Below are 10,791 nucleotides of genomic sequence, written 5' to 3' on the forward strand. Positions count from 1 at the left end.
CCGTCTCTTCCGAAGGATCCACGGACCGTAATATAAACACCCGTCGTTGCTGCGTGCGACAGGAGGCCGGTGGGATGTACATCCACCTTGGGTTGAAAGCAGGTTTGCTGCAACAGCTCCGTGAGATTCAGACTACGGTTACAAATATCGAAATTCAAATGAACGTTGACGGTATTCGGGCCTATAACAACTCGCGTACTCAAGTATGGCCTATACTCACGGACAACCTCACCCTTTCTCGGTCAGCCTTTCGTCGTTGGAATATACTGTGGTAAGCAAAAACCCAATGATGCCCATCATCTGATGTCTGACGCGGTCGCTGAGTTGAAATACGTCTTGGCGAACGGTGTTTTCGGGGTTTACAATATACTCACACCGTCAGTGTTGAGTGCATTATTTGCGACAGTCCTGCTAGGGCCTTTCTGAAGCAATCGAAGGGACATACAGGAAATTATGGCTGTGATTATTGTACACAAAAGGGTGTGCACATTGGCACACGTATGACTTTTCCCTCGTTGACAGCTCCCTTGCGTCGTGGCTATGATTTCCGGATCAGAATGCAAGAGAAGCACCATGACTATAGTCATGGACATGTAACCATAGTCAAGACCTTGCGTTCGGGAACGTTAGGATGCTTTCATCTTGGTGAATCATATTTTAGTGCTATATATGACTCAACAAAAACAGTAGCATCCTATGAAGTATCATATTAACCGGGGAGGTCGAAAAGGTGCCGAGCGAAGTCGCCCGGACTTGAACCGCGAAGCGTCAGGGCCCCTCCCAAGATTATCCCACCCAGCCACCAAGCCACGAGCGAACCTCGGTGGAGATTTCTGTTGAGCAGCTGAGCCTCGCATGCAGTGATTGTATGTTTTGGTAGGGATCACGTGACTGGGACCAGCCAATCATTTGCTTCAGTTTGGCTTGTGCATGAATCGACTTACGAGATAAAGCATAAAATCGCAGATCGCTGTAGTTTGGCATTCTTCAGGGATAAAAAATCAGCAAGCTGATATTCAATACAAACTCTACGCAGGAAAATCGGTCATCGATCCCTAGATTTGATAAATAATACATTTTGTCCATCGAACATCCTCACAACACATTTTCCTATGGAGCTCAGCTTCCATTGAGTACAACATTATCAAGCAACAGCATGAATTATGCGGTGGAGATTCGAGGGCAATCAATAAGGACGATTCCGTTTCCCAGATATGAACAAGCAGTCCGTGGACAATGCAGCCTCAGGATTTAACTGTTGGTAACTTTCCAACACAGTGGTATTTTTCTATTAGGAATATGCTTCGTTAGAGGTGTTGTACGTCATAAAGCGGTCAACATGATAACGGTATCCGTTGTCGCTCACCTCTACTTATCGTAACTGCTAGACCCGTGTCTATGTGCGATGCTGATTATGAGGCTCCATGTATACATGGTAGCATAATCCAACAGCCATCGACGGCCTGTCATACTCATACCTGAATTCAGTATCGCCTACTATGGACACTTATCGTAACTGCTAGGTACGTGTGTGACGCTGATTATAAAGTTCCACTCCTGCAGGGCAACCTAATCCAATGGCCAGCCACGGCGTCTCATACTCATAAATGTACGTGTTTTCAATAATCTCAAATGCTTGTTGTAACTGCCAGGGCCGTGCCTATGTACGATATTGCTTATGGGACCCCATCTATGTACAGTAAATTTATTATCATTTATTTTTGAAGAGCATGGTCACAAACATAAAAAGTGAATGCAAGCGATGAATGCGAAAGAGTAACAGGAGAATATGGGAGAAAAGAGAGAAACGTCTCATTCGAAATCACAATTAATAAAACCTTATCCGTTATACTCGTAACTGTATGCGTTATCGCTTATCTCTGCTAGATAAGACAAACACCGGGCCAGTATTTATGCAAACCGATGAATACGTGGCTTCAACTAGGTACACAAGCCTAATCTGACGACGAACGACGGAGGTCATACTCATAACTGTACGCGATAACGTTTACCTTGACTTCTTTTTGTAACTGATAGGCCAGTGCCCATATGCGACGCTGATTATTCGGTCTCAACTATCTAACGGCTAACGACGGCCATCAAACCCATAATTGTGCTCACAATCGCTAACATCTGCTGCCTATAGTAAGCACCAGACCAGTATCTATGCGGGCCGGTAAAAGTGAGGCCGCAACTATGCGTGATATTCTAATATAACGGCCAGCGACGGCCCGTCATACTCATAACTGCAGTTGATACTGCCTACCTTGGCTACTATCGTAAACGATAGGCCTGTGTCTATGTGCAACACCAAGTATATTCATACTCATAACCGTGCTGGATTTGACCTATCGCGGCTACTTATAATAACTGCCGGTTCAATTACACATGCTCGCAACTGAATATAATGCCCCCGCTATACATAATGGACTAGTTGAACGACCAACAACAGTCCTCCATATTCATATATGTCATCCATCTACAAAACCCATGTCTAAAAATGCATAACCACTTTTAACAAACCATGTTTCTATTTATTGGTTGCATCGGCACAAATGTAATGTGCGGTCAATCCAGTTCTCAGTTTGAGGAAGCCGCTTTTATTCGATAGGGCTTGTGGAAGGAAAAATGAATGATCACATTCGTCTAGCGCACTTCTTAGGCGATGTCATTCAAAACACATAGTTAAACAAAGTTGTCGTGGCTAACTAGGCAAGTGCTCATTGAATCCTGTTGTCCACAATTCCCACTCTGTCTACGCTGAATCAGGAGTCCTGCCGTTATAAAAATGAACTCACTAGTTGATCAATCAATTTGTTGGCGATAATGAGGGAGCCGCGCGTACACCGACTATTGAATAGAGAGATTCGGCAACCATATGCATTATTGGACACAGTGAACTTTTTGCTAACGGACATATACTCTTCAGTCGTAAAACTAGGTGGTATAGAGTTCAGCAATAGGAACCAAGGACTATGTGCTTCTTAAAACGCTCATCCGCGGATCCAGCCATAGCGAAGATCTAATGAGTAAGCGGGTGCTTGGTATCAAATACGCTCACTTAGAGCACTAAATCCCAAATTCACTCCATTTTCCTTCCTGATACCGATACAATGTGGCTTAATATAACTGACAGCTCCTTCTCCTGATCAAAACTCGCAAGACCCCCCATACTCAACCACAGTAGCAGTCTCACCAACAAAGTTTTGCTTTCTGGGCCTCATTGAACTCATTGTTCATGTCGAAGTATGGAAACCCATCTTTATTTCCAAAATCATGTTTACTACATCCGAATAAATGACCTAGAAGGATAAGCAAACCTGATGAAATCGAATCGTTCCATGTAATGAGAACATTCTATCTGCGGACTGCAAAGACACATTTTCCAGCGTAAATCCCCGGTACACAGCCGTAGGATAGCCTCCTAGCTGTCGCCTTACGGATTCGCCGACACCGACCCGCACGAGCAGCGGTTTTCAAATAACCGTTGTCAACACCTGAAAACATCTCCTTTTCGATTCTTAAACAAACCGAGTCTCACAGCAATACAACAGAATAACCCAGACAGGCAAAAAGCGCACAGTTTTGAGTGAGGTACCGTCGCTGACCATTGGATTAGATTGCCATGCTTGCTTATGTGAAACCTGATAATCCGCGTCACAAATGCATGCGAGCCAAGCAGTTGCGATACGTAGCCAGGAAAGGCAACAGCAAGTCTGGTTATTACGATAAGGGTCATTATTCTTATTATTATTCAGTGATGTTGTTGGGCCTTCTAACGCATTCCAGGGAGGGGCTATTTTCAGTGGAAAAGACATTTTTGTGTTGGTAATTCACACGCGAATATCTGAAAACCCTACATTATCTACTGACTAGTTGCGCGCGTTTTGGATGTGAATCATCCACAGAGGTGTATAACCGCATCAAGACTGTATGATGCATGAATTTGTCTTCTATTTTCTTGCTGAGCGTGAGGCGGGCTTCCCAAGAATCAGTGTTTTGCTGAAGTTTACTGAACGAACCCATCTGGTTTGCAAACTATGGCAAGCATAACGTACACGGAAGTTATTCAACAATTTACTTGGGTGGACTTTGCATCGAGTATTTTCTAGATGTTACCTCTCATTTAAAGAACATCGTGAAACATTTAAACCCGCTGAACCGGTAGACTGACAGTCAGTAGTAGTGAGTGGCTTTGAAAGTTTCGCACTTAAGCAAAATGATATGAGCAGCATATTACTGGAACGTGCCAATAGATTAGGCACCCCCCTGAAAAACTCGCAAGTTTGAACATTCTGGAATTCTGGCGGCATTGAGCTTTCCAAAGCGGAGCAGCTCCAACCATCAACTTTGACAGGTTTCAGTGGCTCAAGAATAAAGGTGATCTCGTTAGAATGCTGCTGGAGTTACACGTTCATGCGGAAGGCAAATGTTGCTTTGAAGTTAGACTGAAGTGAGTTAAAAAAATTCTGTCAGATTTCAGATGTCTGCCCAAGGCATCCAACTCGACTAAATGACCAATTCCATCGAAATCAGCAGATATTATTGCTGCCAAAAGGACCACAGTGGAAAGCATGAACTGTGATGCAGCACGTGAAACTCTCAACGGTGCATGGTTGGGAGCTCAAATAAAGAGGCAAGGCTGGTGGATTGAAAAGTACCTGATTGAGGAGTGTTTTTTTTCTGCATGAAAAAGTCACCTCTTATTTAATCTGGCTCCGTCGACTGGCAAAAGATAAGCCCCATAGAAGAAGATGTTGGTAGCTCAGGTAGCGTAGATGGTGGTCGTTGGCTTGTTCGCTGAGCTGGGCAATTTGATTGCAAACGTTTCATCACCAATCGAGGTGATATCAGTGTGTTATTGTGGAGCGTAGTAGTTCATAGCGGTGGGCACAACCACCGACCCACCGCTACGCACTACAACGCTTCGCAATAACGCACTGATGATGTCACCTCGATTGGTGATGAAACGTTTGCAATCAAATTGCCCAGCTCAGCGAACAAGCCAACGACTACCAGGTAAGCCCCAGTTAAACGGTACGTGGAAAAGACGTGGCGGTATTTCACTCAAAAAATGTAGAGCAATAACTTGAACTGCCCAAAGAATAGTTCAGCCGATTTCCTTCAGCACAACGGCCGGAATAGGCCAAAGGGCTTGAAGGGAACACCGACACCAGACCCCTGCTAAAAGCAGAAACCCAGTGTTGGACGCCGCATTTTCAAATCAAGAAGGCTCCTTGTTCAGATAACGTGCTCCACGCTCTGCAAAGGTGGTGAGATGCTGTCGAACAGACTTATGACCATAGTGTAGAGGATTTGAAACAAAAACAGAATACTACTGCGATTTACCTCTCCGATAACCCATCCGGTATCTAAAAAACTGCAATAATATGACGCAAAAACTGTCACGGCATCAATCTTGTATCATTCACGACCAAACTGCTCTTTGGAATTATTTTGCGTAGATCCACCGATTATCGGGAGAGACAGGTCCGTTAGAGTAAGACTGGGTTTCGTCCTGGTCGAGGATGCTTTGACCATATCTTTGCCTTGGGGGAAGGTTTTGAGAGCGTCACCATTTCAAAAGTCCTACATTGGTCGCCTTCTTGGATATGAAATCGGATTTTGATTCCATCGGTCCTATTAAACATTTGCGGTGTTTGGAAATCAAGGGCGTCCCTCTAAACTTATACCCCTTATGAGGGCACTGTATATAAAAATTTCTGCGGACGGTTGCCAGTATGCGGCGAAGATTTGTCTGAGTTCACCACGTCCAATGTTGTTGAACAAAGCTGACCCCTCCCGCCTTTTCTTTTCAACTTTGTTATTGATATGCTGCTCAAATTCTTCTAATTTCTGCGGACGGTTGCCAGTATGCGGCGAAGATTTGTCTGAGTTCACCACGTCCAATGTTGTTGAACAAAGCTGACCCCTCCCGCCTTTTCTTTTCAACTTTGTTATTGATATGCTGCTCGAAATTCTTCTGATAGTCTCTGAAACCCTTGGGATCAAATTGTTCCTGGACCGTTTGCTCGCAGACGTTGAACATGAGGAAGATGGTGCTCTTCTCGGTTTGGATCCTTCAAAAATGAAAACCATTTAGATAACCCAAACAATTCTGTCACATGGTCTAGCATGTGACTCACACCTGCAAAGTGTGAAGCGCGGCCATAAAATTGGATGGGATCACACCAAAGCCTCATTCTTGAAGTAGAGCCGATCGACGTGATAGTTAACTCAATTTATCTGGGCCATTGTATGAGGTCCAGTGGACCGGCTGGGAAGGAGAGTACTCTCAGAATCGGGAAGGAGCTGATCCGCTTTTGCCAACCTCCAACATCTATGGAGCCGGTATGTTCCTAGTCTGTCTATCAAGGAGAGAGTATACACCGTGATAGTATGGCCCATAATGGGGCGGTACAGCCAGCCAGTCATGCTTGGCAAATCCAGACCAAAACGCAACGCAAATCGACGAGGGGGCCAATCTAAACGGGGTAGGGAACTACTAAAAATAGAAGGTAACGGGATGATCAGTAGACACGAAGGAACTCAAAGATCACGAACGGACCGATAAATTCACGAAAAACCGCCATCATCCAAACAGCCAATCACAGATAGCCTCCAAATGGTATATAAACGCACGCAGGCAAAATTAGGTACCCACCTAACTGCGCACTGATGATCTCTCCTCGTATGTTGACGAAACGTTTGCGAGTCAATGGCCAAGTATGACGAACAGATCAACAGCTAACTAATCAAAGGCAAAAAAAGTTTCTTTTGAGAAGGCTGGACAATAGGCCAATCTGGTACACGTTTAGATGGATGTTCTTGTCCCTAAGTTACCGTGAAATGAAACGTGCCCGGTGATAAAAATGCCGGGAATAACATAAAATTACGACGGTTCTTTTTGCTTGAACATCATCCAAATGGTCCAATACAGTCAGTTGATTGGCTTAGACAGGTGGATATTCGCCTTTACGATGTTCACTGGCAATGCTTATGAGGGTAGTTGTTCGAAGGTGGGTGAGAGAGTACTTACAAAACTAGATTCAGCGTCCTTCGGAAAAATTCTGCTTTGTGGTTTAAGTTGTGCAGGAACGTCCAAATTACCCACGACAACAATCAGTGCTGCGATCAATTCTGGAAAATCCGCTCGAGAGCTCGGTTGCTTTCAATCCGTTTGTCGATCCTGGAAGTTGGCCTGCGAGTGCGGTTGACCTAGTGTGACTGCGGAGTCGAACAAAAGTTCGGCGAGGTGAAAGAGGCCAGCGTACACGACAGGAAGGAGTATACAAATGGATAGTTACTTTGTTTTGGCGCAGCTGATCTCACTTCCTATCTATTCGGCTGTCAACCCCTGTAAATCCTCCACCCAAACCATGCAGAGCTGCTTACGTGTGGAACGAAAAAAAGTTTTACGATCAAAAAAGAGCACGTAAACAGGATTTCTCAGCCGACATTATCCAATGCATATCTAACCATTCCCATGTTCTGTTCAAATCTCCCCTTGGTGTTTATTTACCATGTGAATGGATAAAACGTTGTTTGTTTCACGGTGTCTATTTTATTGATTCAGAGCGTAATGATAGAAAACCTGGTCTTGTGACAGAAAGGTGGCGTAAGGTGCAACCTGATAAATTGTGTCTGAGAGGTGCTTAGAAGGTGGCCACCAACGTAATGGGCAAGCAAGGGAGATCTTTCTGACAAAACTGAACCAACCCCTGATTAGGGACACCCTTTACTCGTTCCATTTCTTTTATGAGTAATCCCTTAATATTTTTGAAAAGAGAACTGCCTGACGATTACAGAGTGCAAAACGGACAATGGACACAAGTGTTGTATTTCACTAGAAACTCTCCTGAGTTGGGATGGAAACACAAGTGTGAATGAAAACGAAAGTTCGATAATAAAAGAAACCTTGGGAGAAGAGCTCAGGATAATGGCCGCCCCATCTTATTACGTTCTTTTAATTCTAGAGACGAAAGAACATCAGAAAGAGAAATTTCAGTGATGGAGTAAATATGTAGACGGCATGAAATTTCAACAAGTTTTTTCGAACGATTTTCCACGCATCTGTGGCCTCGAAAGTGCATGAATACCACTCATGAAGAGCGACAGTGCAGCAAAATCGTATTTATGAGACTCTTTTGAAACGCTCCTGTCATATTTTTCCTAGAAATGGTTCAGGTCGACCTGTTTATCAAACAGAAAATCTTTCTAATCGTGTTGTTTTATATTAGTAAAGACGAATACCTATAGGGGAATAACTTTGCCACGTAACTGGAGAATACTCGACTGTTATCACGCGTGTGTACCTATGATCCTGAGGGGATCGCCTGGAACTGTTCGGAATGGTCACACAGCACGTTCTTTCAAACCCGGTCGATGACTTCCACGGAGGATTTATGACCTTATCAGGATCATATCTGTACAATACGACCGCGGGTCTCCTACATCGTCGAAAAGATACTGAGGGAAGTATGCTGTCCAAAGTTTGAATTTAACTATGCCCTACTGCTACTTTCAGCTTCCAGTTAAAAATCACATATAACTACCCTGTCTAAGATGTGGCCCAGAATCATGCCACAGTTAACATGTATTATGCAGAGTGTCATGACCCATTGTACTAGCAATTCAACAGTTTGTTGTTCTGCGCACCCGGGTGGGCCATGATGTACTCGTTCGGGAGATTGAATAAAATTCCACTGGAGTCATATTGCATGTAGCCACACGAAGTTTGTAAACTTTCTAGAAGTAAAGAAACTGTGAAAAATATTCACACATTTTTGTTTGATCAGTCGTCCAGAGAACGTTCCCATTTGGTACAAGTTAGCGATATCTACCCCTTGTTTCCAACAGGTTCTGTCAAGAAGAGGGCGATATGAATTAGCATGTGAAATTCTGCAGAGGCAGTGCAAACGTCGGATGCATTCAATCCCATGAGCATTCAATGGAGCGTCCGGCTCCCAGTATTCGGAGTCAGATTTCATGGTTGAAAGTAAAGTACACACTTTCAATCTATCGTCATGGTGACTGCCCGTTTGGCGGACTGACGATGAGAGAAGAAACAGATTCCACCTTACCTGACCATCGATGTCTTCGGAGCATTGCCCGAATTTGGTAGGAACACCGGATAAGCAATGCTGAAGTACGTTGAATGGTATTCAGGAGAAATAACTCACTCTTGACAGATGAACTGATCACACTGCATAGGCTGCGCTGGTTTGGCGACGTGTTGAGTAGACCAGTCGACCGACTTTCTCCAAGGGCCCTTTTCGCACAGTCACGTGAAGGGTGGAAGAGAGCCAGAGGCGGTCAAACAACGACTTGATAGCGGAGTATGGAAGCCATCACCAGCAAACTCAGCTGCGCTGGTCGCTGCCGTCTTCCTGGATGGGACCCCGAGACGGGCCACATTAATGGCAAGAGACACTGTCAGATATGGCTCAGTCGCGCTCTCAACGGCGCAAGACCGGACGTTATTTATTTATTATTTATTACACTGATATAGACGGAAATTGAGTGATTTCAGGAATTTCTCTTTTTAAAAGTATTAGTTCTCGAAGTCCTTCAAATGGAACATTAGAGTACTCGATTCAAGCGATTCAAAGAGCAGGTATCACGTGAATCTTAGACTAACAGTGGCCACAATCTCTAAACATCCGGATGGTTGGATACGGGAGAGTTTGCACTCACTTTACCCTGTAGTTTGTGCGTCCCACAAGGTCGCTGTTACTTCCTTATTGCAAGTGCAGTAATCAAAGAATAGGGTGAGCAACACAGTGCCAGAAGTGTTGGCAGTGGCCCTCAGATGATTGGATTTTTCTGCTTTCTGGAACGCACCTGTATCTTGATTGTTTTTTTTCTGAGAAACCATTTGTTGTTGCTTTCAGTGATCCAGAATGATTAGATGGGATGCATGACACTACAAGTCGCTTCGAACGAGTCTACTCACACACGTGCACTTTGATATCTTCCACATCAATGTAATGTGAAGTTGAAACAGGAGTGGCGTTCAACCAAGCGGCAGATCGAGAGAGTCAGCTGGAGGATGTCGTGAACAGAAATATTCTGCATGCTACCACGAAACCGTCGGACGTACATATTCCGCACGCAATTAGCCAGGTTAGACGGGTTTTAAGGTGATAACAACCAAACTAAAATACTAAAGCACCAAGAATCATTTAGAAACCGAAGAGCAAATAAAACTCTAAGCTGTAGACGGTCATCATAAACACAAACAGATCCTTTGAGATTGTGCTTAAAAGTGCACTAATTTTCTCGCAATAAGCGAACCGGTGGTAATCCGACCACCAAGATCATTTGCTTACCCCAAAGGTGAAAAACTCTGCCAGAAATAGAGCACTCAGCGTGCCAGTATTTGACATGTACATCCTGGACTTTGAAGTCGCCTCCCTCGGTGCACAAACCGCAGTAGACCGGGTTTCACTCTTGCGCAGTATGTCAAAGGGACGATAAGTGATGTATGAAACGGGGCATTCCTAGCTTGTGTTGCTAGCTATTACCGGCCAGAATGCGTAAAAATTGTTAAAACTTGTTGCTTTTGCAGTTTCGCTTGAATTTCACCTTGCCAAATTTGATAAACTGGATCCGAATGCAAGTAGAAAAAATGATTGCTATGGGTGTTTCTCATATAAATAGGAAATGATATATAATGATAATAAAGTATTATAATATAAATCTAATATAAACAGGAAATATTGTTGGGAGTATGAGCGGCTTGAAAGTCAAATCAAAACACTGTAGAGCTGTCCCATCCCTACTGGGAAT

Source organism: Opisthorchis viverrini (assembly GCF_000715545.1).
Source record: "Opisthorchis viverrini unplaced genomic scaffold opera_v5_140, whole genome shotgun sequence".
Taxonomy (NCBI): domain Eukaryota; kingdom Metazoa; phylum Platyhelminthes; class Trematoda; order Opisthorchiida; family Opisthorchiidae; genus Opisthorchis; species Opisthorchis viverrini.